This window comes from Gavia stellata, chromosome 10 (genome assembly GCF_030936135.1).
Source record: "Gavia stellata isolate bGavSte3 chromosome 10, bGavSte3.hap2, whole genome shotgun sequence".
In the NCBI taxonomy this organism is placed as follows: domain Eukaryota; kingdom Metazoa; phylum Chordata; class Aves; order Gaviiformes; family Gaviidae; genus Gavia; species Gavia stellata.
The window spans coordinates 1243934-1257948 of record NC_082603.1 but is presented as its reverse complement, the minus strand read 5'-3'; the positions used below and the strand labels follow the sequence as shown (position 1 = coordinate 1257948).

Sequence of the window (14015 nt, the reverse complement as noted above, 5' to 3'; positions counted from 1 at the left end):
ACTCTCGTTACTGTCACCCTCCACTATGTATTCCTAAGAAAGATTTTCCCCTTACTTAGTAGGACCAAGAAGACACTGCATGGGCCTGAGCCATGTAGTCACTCCTGATACACTCCAGCTCTCCTCTGGCAGTATTGTTGGTGTTCACATGGATGAACAGCAACGGATAATAGGCTAAGATGAGCCAAATGAGCCTCAGCAGTCTCTCCTCAACTTCACAGACGAAAGTTCCCAGAAAACCTCCCCAGAGAGCAGATCAGGTCAGCAGAAGGGGACCTCTGTCTTCAAATGCTGTTACCCACTGCTTTTTAGTGCCTGCATGTGGGTCGGGCTTGGCCGGCTGTGATGGCTCCCCAGGACACTGAACCTATTCTGCTGTCACAGATCTACAGGTGGAAAAGGAGCCGTCTTCCTGGTGCCAGAAGTCACAAGCCTCCTGTTCCCCCATCCTGACAGTCTGCATTTGCCACTTGATGGAGTAGAGCCTCTGGCTGCCCACCACGTGCAGCTGAGGGTTCAGATACTTGGCTCTGCGGCGTCCCTGTGAAGTTCCTATCTCTTTTTGTCATCTTCCCCAGTGCTTTGCAGAGGGAATGCTATTCCCTCTCTGAGGAGTGATTCATGAGATGATGTTCCAAAGGCAGGTGCCTGTGATAATGCCTTTCCAGATTCCTGCCTGTCAGAGGAAAACTACTTAAGGAACTTGAAAGTTTACATTAAATAAGAAATTTCAGCTGCAGTTTTAGTTCACTTGGGGTGTGGGTTGTTTTTTTTCAAAATAACCTGTCTCCTTGTCTATGCTAATCATTTGTCTACACCTGGTTTTAATATGACTGCAGCCTTCCTTTGGCACAATTCATTCTACCAGCAAGCCAAAATAAACAGACAGTATTGCATAAGGGAAATGAATAACAGTCAAAGCCAACAAGAAATATTCAGACCAAAAGCTTCCATTGAAAAACACTAAATAAACATCTCTAGTAACTCCAGCAATCTATTTACCTACAGAAAAGATGACACAGAGCAGCAAAGCAAGCCATCCAACCCTGCTCTGTGAATTTGCTTAACCTCTGCGCCCATTTCAGTGCTGACCTTATCTGCTGATGCTGTAAATAAGCCTACTATTTAATATAAATTGTGGTTTATTTTTGTTATAGGTTAGAAGCTGGAAAGAAGACTACCAATTAATTTCACACAAAAGCTAAGGAAAGCTGCTGAAGTTATTCATTTCACAACAAAGAAAGTTCTTAAGTAGAACTGTGCAGAGCATAGAAAATCCATTTTGCAAAAGGATTTTTAGCCTTCCAAAACTAGACTGCAACCTAAATCTTTTGAAATTCTCTAAAATTCTCCAAATGCTTCTAATTTCTCTGAAATCCTCCTAAAGGAACATTGCAAGGTTTTTTTGGTTTACTTTGAATCAGTCAAAATACTTCACCTTGACAGAACAGAAATTTTACATTTTTATGTCAACCTTTAAATTCATATTATAACGTAAAAGTTATAAAGTAAGTAATGACAAAATGAATAAACATTTCAAAATGAAGGTCAAAGCGCTTTACTGTATTCTGTCAAAAAAACATCATTTTGCAATTACTAAAAGATTATTCCTGTTTTTTTCAAAACAGCTGCCTCAATATTTTGTAATATTCTGTAGATAAATTTTTCTCTCTGCTACACTTCAACTGTCTTTTCTGTTTAGACTGCAAGTTCTTCAGAGAAGAGCCTGTGTCTTATTATATCTTTATAAGGCAGTTAGCGCAATAGACCCCAAATTTAATTGTTGCCATGTATTACAAATTACAAATCCTTACAAATAATAATAATAATAGATTTGCTTATGGCTCCAGGCAACTGCATCCTCCTTGGAGTCCTCTGCGGTAGCTGCAGTTAGTGTGAAGAGCAAGAGTTCTGGTAAGAAACATCTCACAATCCCCAACAGCTCATCACACTTTTTACATGTTTACTGTACTGCATGTGAAAAACCTTCTGCTCTAACAATGTGACCGTCATGTTATCATTCCTTTCCCATAACAATGCTTTTAATTGTAATCAGAGCGATAAATATGACAGCAAGTCAAATACCAGCATCAGCTGTAAATTGAAACCTCAAACCACAAAGCTGGTAGACTGAGAGAATAAAAAGCAATAGGACCTACATCCTAAATGGCTGGATACAGTTGCTGTTCAATAAAGTGCTGCCTCAATATTGTGTAGATATTATTAAAGAGATTTATAAAAGATATTTTTTTTTTAAAATATCCCACCATGATTCAACAACCTGGAGAAAACAAAGTACTAAAATGAACATATATTTGGTTTTATGTTGCAATGAATTTTAGTTGTTCATGATGCACTACTTAATTTGTCAAAGAAGTAGCAGCTGTGTTCCAAGAAATATACGTTTGAAAATAATCCAATTCAAGGAAGCATAAGACTTCAGCTTGAAACAACCTTATTTCTTCACAGAAAAGATAGTAAAGCTGAATTTTCCCTCCCTTACCCCATCTAGGCTAAATCATTCATCTCTCCCTGTAATTAAAATATTTGCTTCTCCAGAGGAAATGAACTCTCCTTTAAACTTTCAGAAAGATGAAGAGAAGGAAGGAAATGTATGTGCTCTGGAAGATACGGGCTGCATATGAAGGAGGAGAGAAGCTCAACAATTAACATCGGACAGGCTATTTGAACCGGTGCAATCTAGCTGTTTTGTAAGCCTCAGGGGAAGCAAATTTTTATGATTCTTGCAGTGGGGTAGGTTTGTGGGTTTTTTTCTGTTGGCTTTCTTTTTTGAAGTGAGGAATGCTGCAGAGAGAGCTCCTCTAAACCCTAGGCTTGTATCAGCGCAGGTGAAGATGGAATTGGTGGGGAACAGAGATCCTCTGATCGTTCATTAATATATAGTTTCTGAAGAATGTTATGCAAATATTACAATACAACTGATTTTATGTATATGTTACATATGTTTATATCTATAGGCGTGTATATATATATATGTTATACATACATAGTTAACACAAGGAACGTCAACCTGTTATAGGAACAGGAAGCTGCAGATACTCAACTGACAAGCCTTGGGACTCACTTGGTGCCCAGATAAAGAAGGAAAAATTGCAGAGTCAAAACTGGTAGTAAAGACAGAATATCATCCTGCAAATCATGGATTAATTCTGAAGTTTTACTAGGCAGGAAATAATAACCTTGCCCAGACTCTGCTGTGAGCTGAAAGGACTCGCATGTCCTATAATCAAGTGACTTGTTTCTTATTCCTAATCTAAATATGACCTTGACAGCAAGTTCGCTATTCAGAAACCAAAAAGTCAGACTCCAACAGCTATCTCTGTAAATTGCAACATTTGAAGGCCGTTCCCTTCATCCTGTCAGTTTTTCTTTCGGGTGTGATTTTGGTTCATTACTCTCTTAAAAGTGTTCATATCACTACCCTTCAAATGAATGTCCCTTGGAACTCATTGTCAGCTTTCAAGAAAACTTTCTCAAAAATTTATCTATGGGTTATTTTGGATTTTTTGGTAAACACTTTGATCATTTCAACATGGTTTACAAGTATTCCTGCAGCATGGATGTTCCGATTTCTGTCTAGTGCTAGCTATTATTGTCTTTCTATAGCACTATGAATGCACATAAGGCATAGGACATAATTCTTACGCGGAGCTTTTTACATTACCTCTGTCACCCCAAAATTACCTTACTTGTTCTTGGTCATGCTGGTAACTCCTGCAGTTTGAAAACTGGGTGAGGTAAATAAACATGTAATGTATCACGGAAGGATAGTTCAGGGAAGAGAATGAGCGAAACTGAAAAGTGTTCTTGGAAAACACATTGAAGTAAATAAGCAGTGTTAAGCTGTTACAAGAGGAGATTTAAGGAGCTATGAATCAGAACAGACAACGCTGCCCTAGAAGAAAAGAGAGGCCACAGAGTGACATCCTTCTTAATAAAGAAAGTCCAAAGCTGCCAAGGCGGATTGGAATCCCACCAAGAATTAGGGGGGTTGTCACTGGCTTTGAAGGGAATTACATTATGTCCTGTACATGGTGGACATAAGTAGAATTATATTAGATCAAGCCTTCTGCTCCTCCTCTTATTACAATGTCATCACAATGTTTAAAGTGTCTGAGAATGCAATGCCATCTAAAACTTTGTTGATCTGCCAGGTGGTGCTTTAGCAGGAGTCATGTAATGCTTTTAGTTTTGGAACAGGGGCAATTATATTGACGGGACCTGATTGGCTGTACCTTCATTTTTGGAATAGGAGGTGAACAATTTAGACACTGACTCTCTGAAGAAATTATGCACATCCCACCTGTTCATTTTATTAAAACAGTGACACCTCCACAGGGGTGGGAGAGGTGGGGAGGGGAGTATTGGTCACAGAAGGAATAACAGTTGGTGTATCTGTTCATGCTATTGATTAAACTTCCTGACAACCACACAGGGAAGTTAATTACCGGGAGGCAAATTGACACCCTTGCAAGATAATAGAGAAAACAATAATTATATTAAGAACTCAGGGGGCTAAGTTTTCTTGGCCTTGAGCCTGAAGCTGTAAGCACCGTTTTAAAGAAAACCACCGCTCTACTGCTCAGGGGCAAATAGTTTGAACCATATTGATTGAAGTCTTTATTCTCAGTGATTAAAAAGCACCTTCAACTGCCAGTGAGTCTGTTCTGACTTTTCACAAGGAGTCTTTCAATTAAGATTTCAAATGAGACTCACTCTGCATCGCAATCGGTCTCTTCTGGTCAACAGAGAGACAGACTGTGCTACCTGAATGACCTGTGCAATCACACCTTGTGCGTACCGTGTACAATGAGCTTGCAAGGGCCCTTTGACGGGTACGTTCTCTCATCCTTCTGAATCAATGAAAACAAAGCTTATTAGAGAGCAAGGTTAAATTTGTTGATTTTATAAATTGAAGAAATCCTCCAGTATTCAGTTTTAGTTGCAGATTTCATTTTTAAGCTTATGCCACATGCATTTGAATGGAAACACAGTAACTGGAAAAGCGGTAATGTCACTGGACTGTGGTGAGAAAGAACTTCTGGCGGAAACTGTCTTCACTGCAAATGACAGTGTGGGACTCTGAATTTACAGTCTGTCTGTGAAGCCAAATCAAACCTAGTCATCTTGCAATGTTATTTAAGACTTGGAATCTCAACATAGAGTCTGAAAGTCAGTCTGGGCACTTTTCTTCCGTTAGAACTTCAAGAAGTTTCTTCTGATCAGAGTGTACATATAGCATCATCTACGTTTAAACTGACATTTCCAAATTAAACCTGCAGTTACCTTCTGCCCTTCTACTCACTTTTAGTAATTTGGAACAGGTGTAAATGAGACATTTGGTACGTCAAATATGTTTTTAAATGTCTATCTTAGTATGCAGTTTCTCTTTTTTTTCTTTTTTTTTTTTCTTTTCTCCTGTACGAGAAGGATCATAGGGAACCCTACAAACACCAAGATAATTTTTGCCTAGTGATTAAAAGGCACTCTGAAAATTTTTAAAACAACTTCACTGTAGTTTACACAGGAGTTATTGAGGGCATTGTTTAGATCTTAAGGTTGTCATTACTGCTGGTAATAAGGGAGAAGGCTAGAACACAGGTTGATGTCTACATGATGTAGTCAACCTGCAGGCTTGGCAGCTGGGAAAAATTACCTTTTTACTTGTCAGCTAGGTGACTTTGATTTGAAGATAGTGAGAGGCAATAAAAAGGAGTCCCATGGTGCCCACTTTTGCTAAAGCAGTTTTTAGAAAGGATTCACACCAGAGGAATAGCAAAAGTCTGTGACTTATTGGGATGGCTAACGAAGTTATGTTATATTTTTCTGACTAAATAAAAGGATTGTTAAGGTTAAACATCACAGACTAAATGCAGACTTGCTGTAGTTTTGCTGGAGTCATCCATCAGAAAGAACCTGACACACTGTAATCACAGCAATATTTTAAAATGCTTGTCTGATGGAGAGGAGGAGAAAGAATGAACCACGTGAGGGAAACTGGTTGCATTCCTTAATGCGCTGCTGGGAGATATTAATATAATTCATAATTAAGATGATTCCAGAACTTCAGCTGACAACAGTGTATGAAATGATGAAAAAGCTAGTACTTATCTGATGATGCAAACTTCTTTCCCCCAGGTTTCCTCTGTCTTTATGCTGTGATTCACATTTGATCTCGAAGATTTGGATTTGTCATTGGCTGTCATCGTAATGCATTCTGTCAACCAGACATCTAAGATTTCTGTCTTCAGCACTGGACAATCTATTTAAATTTATTTACATTACTTAATTTATTTTTATTTTAACTTTTAATTTAATCTATTTAAATCTAAGTTAAAGATTTAACTTTACATTTTGTTTAACTGACTGGTTTTTTGTCTGCTTTATTTAAACATAAGATTTTTTTTAGCGTATTAAATAAGTCCAATTACTCTGCTACATCTTCTATTTTTGAACTGTTACTCAAACTGACTGAAAGAAAAAAACTCAACAGATGTATTCCCATGTACTCAGCATCTAAGAGTCTCTACATGCAGGAATAATGACTGTAAAATTCTCTTTCCTTAGAAACACTGAGAGATTTGTGTAGATTTTGAGACCAAATATGATCACTTGCTATGGATATATGTATCGACTGACTATGTGACTGTCATACCTAGTCTCTGACTTTGGAACAATCTTCGAATTCTTCCTTTACAGCTTCTTTACAGCCTCAATAATCATAAAGGCAATGCTGCCCATCTGTAGCAAACTCATAAGGCTAGCAGACGGCGTAAAGAATTGTCCCCTGAGCACCTGCACTTCCACGTCCGTGCCAATTGTAATTTCCAGTCTTGATTTTATTGTATTTTACCATGGTTTGCAGCCTGGGTATTGGAAACCACCTTCACTGTGAGAATAGGGATCTTCATCCTTCACAAGAAACAGCAGAACAGTTTTGAAGCCTGCAGTCAGCATAGAGTGCTATTTTATAAAGACATGTAGTGTGACCACAAATGGTTGGTCAATCTTTTGAGAAGCCATGACTCAGATGACACAGATGTCTACACAGCAAGAACACCACCAATCCCGAAATGCAAAATGTGAATTGAAACATATTCTATCTTTTAGTAGTATTCAATAGTAAAAATATTGGCCAAGTTTGCGTATGAGTTTCAATTGATTAAAGTATAGATTAAGTTCAAAGATGAGAGAACACTAATTCTTGACTTTTTCCAAGACCAACTTCGGGCTTCTTTTGTGCTTGTTTTTAATAAAACAGTTTTGCAGATGTGGGCAGTAGATGTGCTTAGTGGAAAGAGCCTTTCTTGTTTCAAACTTGGCATTCTACAGTATGCTCATATTTCATATGGGAAAATATGAACTGAAGGAGAAGGGAGGCAGTTCTGAAAGCGTATCATCAAAATATGGTGGTTTTCCACTACTATGACCTTTTGCAATTTTGAAGATGGAGATATAAATTCGTGACACTATTAAATGGATAATTCTCTAAATCTCACTGAAAATTATGGAATGGTGGACATGATCTCTCCTATTACTTTCTGTAGATTTTACATAAAAGTAATTACATAAGATGTAAATGCTACCCCCAAAAAAAGAATGGGATTCCTGAACCTCCCCATCTTCAGTATTACTGATACTTAATTCAGTAATAAGCTTATCATCTCCTCTATTAGAACATGCTTTCTTCAACACTTTAAATCCAATTCTTTTATACAAGGGATTTTGGGAACATCATTAATTCAATCATTATAAAGAAATGGAAAAATATAATTGAACTGAGGAAGCAGGACTCTAAAGTCTCAAAAGCAATCTATGCTGATGCAAACAAGAAAACTTTGGTAACTTTCTATGTAGTGCTATACATTAACTGAGGAGTCAGATCTAATTTTTGGGTGAACCTTTCAAGACTCTGGATTTTTTCAGATTATTTTAAGTCAGTACATGTAAAGGGAACCAATGCTCAATAGCAAGACATCCTGGAGTTATTAGGGAATTATGAAATGCATTAGACATGAAGTCCAAATCCAGTGAATCCAGGGATTTAAGAAGAAATAGCTTGTAACAGCAATTCACTTCAGCTAGTACTTTGCAATCAAAGCAATGATGGAGGATGGATGCACAATGAAAAATAGTTTCAGCAAATATTAATGTGAAAGTTGATATCAATTTACTTTGGCTATACTTACACCACTTACACTTTCTGTGATACTAAAATTTACCTTTTGCAATATCTCTATGAAACAGATACAGAAGTGATTGAAAAAATCAAACTCCACATTTTGAGAAGAGAAGTTTGTCTTTTAAAGCTGTAGGATACATTTAAAAATATTTACAGGATGACTTTTGATGTTTAATTACGCCTGTGAAGCCACATGTCTGGTACCATAAACAGGTTTTGTGTTCAGTGCACCAAGTTCTTCAAGGTCCTAGATGTCTCTGGCTCTAATCTATTTAAGCTGATGCTGAACATTTAAGCACACAAGTCAAATCTATGAAGTTAATGGACTACAGATGATTAAAATAAGCACATATTTCAGCGCTTCACTGAAGCACCTTTAAGCCCAACTGTGACAGTAAAATTTCTGTCCAATTTGTTGTAGGCGTGCTATTTTCTTCCATAGTATTTTGCATTTAAACTAAATGTTTGAACGAATAAGGTTTCCATTTCAAAGCTACTTTGAAAATATACCTCATAATATTTGTTGCACATCTCCTCATCCCATGCCTTTCAAGGAAATATTCCAGAAGAGATTTTGTTGCCTTCAAGGGAAAAAAAAAAAAAAATCAACTGCTCAGCACTTGGGAAATATGCAAATACAAGACAGCAAGCTGTCATTGCATGTGAGCTACGTGAAAATAAATGCTTGGATGGAAGAGTTTACTTTCATGTTTCCAGGAGGTCTCATAAATACTAGCAATAAAAAAAGAAATTATGAAAATGCACTTTTGCCTTCTTCTATTGTTTGAGCAACCCTATCATCCATGTCCTTATTTATTTTAATAGCCTTTTTAATTTAGAAAAATGAAATTAAGTTGCAACATGGACTGCTAATAATTTCTTTTAGATGTCACTGAGCAGACCACCTTAAAAGAAAATTGCTGTCATTTAAGTCATTTAAATGAAGTGGCCAGATTTCCAAAGGCATTCAGCAGCCAACCACACCAGGATTACGGTACAGACAATGCACGATCATATTCTTATCCTTGCTGTCAGAATCCAGAGCCTGTGGATGTTTTTATGGGTCTTCACGTCTTTCATGTGTTTTAGAGCAGTGGGTCATAATCTCTGTAAAATGCTAAATTGCCAGTCAGTTGTTGATGGAGTTGCATGTTAGAATTTGCTGACTTGTGCATTAAGTCTTGCCAAAAGAGTTCCAAAAACTTCCAAAGTGTAACAAGACAACATATTCACTAACACCACCTTTAACGCTGCTGTAGCCATAAGCTGTGGAAGTCTTCCATACTTTAAAAATTTGAGAATTTTTTCAAGGACTCTTTTGACACTCTTGACTGCATGAAACTAATAAGCATTTGAGTGCCTAGGTCCAAACTTTTTCCTGAAATGGAAAGATAAGTTTAAAGGATGAGGTAGGAAGAGGAGTTGGACAAGTACATGCTCTTAGTATTAGAGGCAGAAGGGGTACAGGAAAATTGGCAGTATTAAAAGAAGACCACATTGAAAAGGTGAGGCAGGCTACAGGCATCCTGGTGAAGATTGCAGTGCTTTAATTTAATGCAGGTAGACTTCATATTCTGGAATCTCAGTAAAACTTAGTGGCTTGTGATAACAGCAGGTCAAAGAGATTACCTAATTGTCCTTTTAGGCTACAAATTCCTGTGAAAGGCTAGTTTCATGCACATTAAGAAAAGGTAAATGAAAGACTGCTTGATTCCATTAGAGGCAATATTTTTATGACACGTGTTAGATGATAAGAACACAGCTTCTTAGAATGATGTTCTCAGAGAGAACTTTGCTTACACAATAATTCAGCCAAAGACCTCAAGAAACTAATGAAATTTGTTAATAAAGGTTGAACAACTTTTTGATAAGGAAACAGCTGCTCATTTGCAAAGGTAGTAGCTGAGTCAGGAGGCCACAAGATATGACAAAGAATAAGCAGATGGTTCAGAGTAAACAATTTAAAGTGGCTCTTGTAATTTCTTTGAGAACTTAGCACATACCCTGATATTAAGAGGTTACATGAAGCTCATTGAGCTAATAGTGATCAAGTGTGTATTGCTGGAGCAGCTAGAGAGATGAAAAAGGCAGCCAAATTTACTGAGAGATAAATAGCATACTGCTCCATGTCCTCCAAAATGAGATTCGAGTAGTTAAAAGGTGCCAGAAGAGCCTGAGTGAAATGAAATCTGCGCATAACGATGAATGACACTTTCTGAACTGGAATATGTTTGGTCATCTAATCTATAATAATGATAGTTGCTCAAAACATGGGACATGGTTTAATGGGCATGGTGGTGGTTTTTGGTTGATGGTTGGACTTGATGATCCTACAGGTCTTTTCCAACCTTAGTGATTCTGTGATTCTGTGAAAAGAGAATTGTCACTACCAGCAAACCCAAATTGCAGACCAGAGTCCTCCTATGTGAAAACCAGGAAAATTCTTTGATCACAGAGTAACACAATGGTTGAGGTGGGAAAGGACCTCTGGTCCAAACCCCTGCTCAAGCAGGGCCACCTAGACCCAGTTGCCCAGGACTATGGCCAGTTAACACTTGAAAATCTCCAAGGAGATACTCCACAACCTCCCTGGGCAACCTGGGCCACTGCTTAGCCACACTCATGGTGAAAACGTGCTTCCTGATGTTCAGAGGGAATGCCTGTGTTTCAGCTGGTGCCCATTGCCTCTGGTCCTGTCACTGGACACCGCTGAAAAGAGCCTGGCTCCATCTTCTTCACGCTCTCCCTTCAGGTATTTATAGACATTGGTAAGATCCCCCTGAGCCTTCTCTTCTCCAGGCTGAACAGTCCCAGCTCTCTCGGCCTTTCCTCATAAGAGAGATGCTTCAGACCCTTCATCATCTTCAAGGACTCTCTCCAGTATGTCCCTGTCTCTTTTGTACTGAGGAGCCCAGACCTGGACACAGTAATCCAGGTGTGGCCTCACCAGTGCTGAGGAAGTGGGGGTGGATCCTCTCACCTGACCTGCTGGCAAAACTCCTCCTAGTGCAGCCCAGGATACCATCAGCCTTCTTTGCTGCAAGGGCACATTGCTGGCTCATGGTCAACCTGGTGTCCACCAGGACCCCCAGGTCCTTTTCTGCTAAGCTGCTTTCCAGCTGGGTGGTCCCCAGCATATTCTAGTGCCTGGTGCAGGACTTCCCAGGCACAGGACTTTGCATTTCTCCTTGTTGAACTTCATGAGGTTCCTGAGATGGTACAGGCTTTCATTTCATCCAACATTACATTCATCTAACACCATTACTCGTTATGCATAGAGTGATCATACTAAATTATTACTTTTTCGCAGTTGTAACTGTAGTGTTCAGGACCTTTGACTTTTAGGTACACATATTTTTCTTTCGCATCTCGTGATTTAAAAGGTAAAACGATAATGTAAACTGCCTAATTTGGAAGAGAGTAGTAGGCTGTAGAGAAAATAGTCCACTGTTTTTTTTTTCCTTTTCTTTATTTCTGGAAATTCAGACGGAGAGTTTCAAAGACACAAACTAAATTTAGCTACCCATTGATTTCAAATGGGATTCAGGCACTGAAAACCTGCCATTTTTTCCTTTAAAAAAATCTATTCCTCAGTTGTTTTATCTTGAACAGACAGAAGGAGAGATAACACTGACAGTAAACAAACCATCGTAAATAGAATATTTACTTCTTCCTCTTTAGGCTAAATTCTGTCCACAGATAATGGGCATGACCTCAAATGAACCCAGTAAGTTTTACAGGTCTGTATTAGGGGACAAAACTTGTTTCTGGATTCAGAGGACTATTTTGTTATGGTTATGGTAAGAAAGGGTTTGGCAAGCAGAAAAGTTAGAAAATTAATACGCTTGTATTTAACTTTACTTGAATCTGGATTTCAAGAATGGAATTCATTCATTCATTCTTCTGCAGTTAGTAGTAGACTATATAGGCCAGTAGTTAGTGCTCTGGATTATCCTGTCCCTTGTCTACTCAGACTCTAAATTACTAAATAATCTAGCCTTTCACCCTACTCTTTTCTAGCGCGTTTATTTTTATCGTAAATAGATTAGAAAAAACAACATGCTCTTATCGCAAAAGCTGACTTCCCCTGATTTAGAGAAAGACTGAAGTATATGCATCCCACATCAAAGTTATAAAATATCTATTTAAAACATCAGTTTTTTTTAATAAAGGGCACTTCTGTTCTCAGAACATGCTATTAACATGAATCAGACCATGCTGATGTTTGTTAATAGTGTTTTTCATAGTTTAATGTTGCACCAGCTCTAAATTTTTCAGAATATGTCCCAGTAAATCACTGTGGCTAGAAATGCTTACAGACCATGTGTGACAGTACTGGAAGAGCTGTTCAGATGGTATTATAAGTTTTATATAGGGAGGTTGAATAAGCAATGACTAAGCTATCTATCAAAAGTTCACATGCTGACTTTTTTTCAACAAAGTACAGACCCATACACATACAAGGTTACCTATCTCATCTCTCCGTGAACATCTTTATGCAAAACAGTTTATAAGTTAAAAGCAGAGATTTTCTAAGCTACCTATGAGATATGGAAGTCATGCTTTGTACATTTATTAGATTAAAAATGATTTAAATACTTCAAGGACTAAAGAGTGGGTGTAGCATATGTCTTAATGATGCTAATAATCTATATTTCACACTTTTTAGTAACCACACCTACTAGCAATTACCTAATTGACAGTTATACGTGAAGTTGCCATTTTAGTGATTCACACAGCATAGCTAAAGAGCCTTTTTTAAAAGCACAGAATTTAACTCTTACCCATTTTTCCCCTGACATTCACATCTCAGTCCTGAACATAGGACTATACGTGTAGCTGACAACTATTCAAACTCGTAAGTAATTTGATGCCCCTATACAGCTTGCTATAAGAATCCTCCACAGATTCAGATATGTGTGCTCTTTCAGTTTAACTAAAATTGCTGTGAAGTAGGTGCCATCAAATGACAGTCTTCAGGCACTAAACAGTATCACATCCCATTCAAATAGGACAAAATATGGTAAAAAGAACTGTGCCCTTCTGTAGAGTCAATACATTTGTCCTGGTTTGCAAGGTAGTAAATGATAGCATGGGTCCAAAAATGCTTAAAGGTGTCAAAATAGTCATTGGGAAAATGCATTTTTATGTACACAAAAAGGAAACATAAATTCACGCTTATATAGTCGGAGAAGTCTGTGATCCTCCAAGGAGAAATATTGTAAGTTCTGGTGTCCTCATGCTAAGAGTGAGACCAGGGCTGGGAAAAGGGTCTGAGATCTTCCAAACAGACTCAGATTTAGGCATCAGGTCTTACTAAAAGTTACAACAACTGAAATTTTGACTGATACAGGGTCCTTTGAAATTCTCAACCTTGAATTGAGAAATCAGTCTTTAACAGTAAAACAACAAATATAAAAAATTAATGTATACAAGGTACTGTTCACAGTTAAGTGTTGTACTGATATTTCTTCTTCTCTCCCACACTCTTCCCATGACCACTGAATAGTCTTCTTCCCCCTCTCTTCTATTGACTCATTCTCTTTCCCCAACACAAATCATTAAAAACTGTGAGTTTTACTTTTTTCTGCTTCTTCCTTATCTCCCTTATGTCTCTTTTTTCTTGGTGATTTTTCCCAGGTCTGCTGAGCTCTCCTGACTTTTCCCACCATCTGCCTAGGCAGCTGTTACTGATATCACTGAGTGAGTGAGTTGTGAAAACAGTTGTTCAGAAGCTGTATTTACCTGGGGTTCCCATTCTCCAAGAGACTGGAAGTTCTGATGATCAGGACAGGTGAAATGTTGTATGAAA

The 14015-nt window shown here is 38.0% G+C and overlaps 1 protein-coding gene across 2 annotated transcripts in view; it reads right to left on the bottom strand.

The window, feature by feature from the left end:
* The window catches only part of BRINP3 (BMP/retinoic acid inducible neural specific 3), a 208011-nt gene that overhangs the window by 50873 nt on the left and 143123 nt on the right, over window positions 1–14015 (bottom strand). The window lies entirely within an intron of this gene.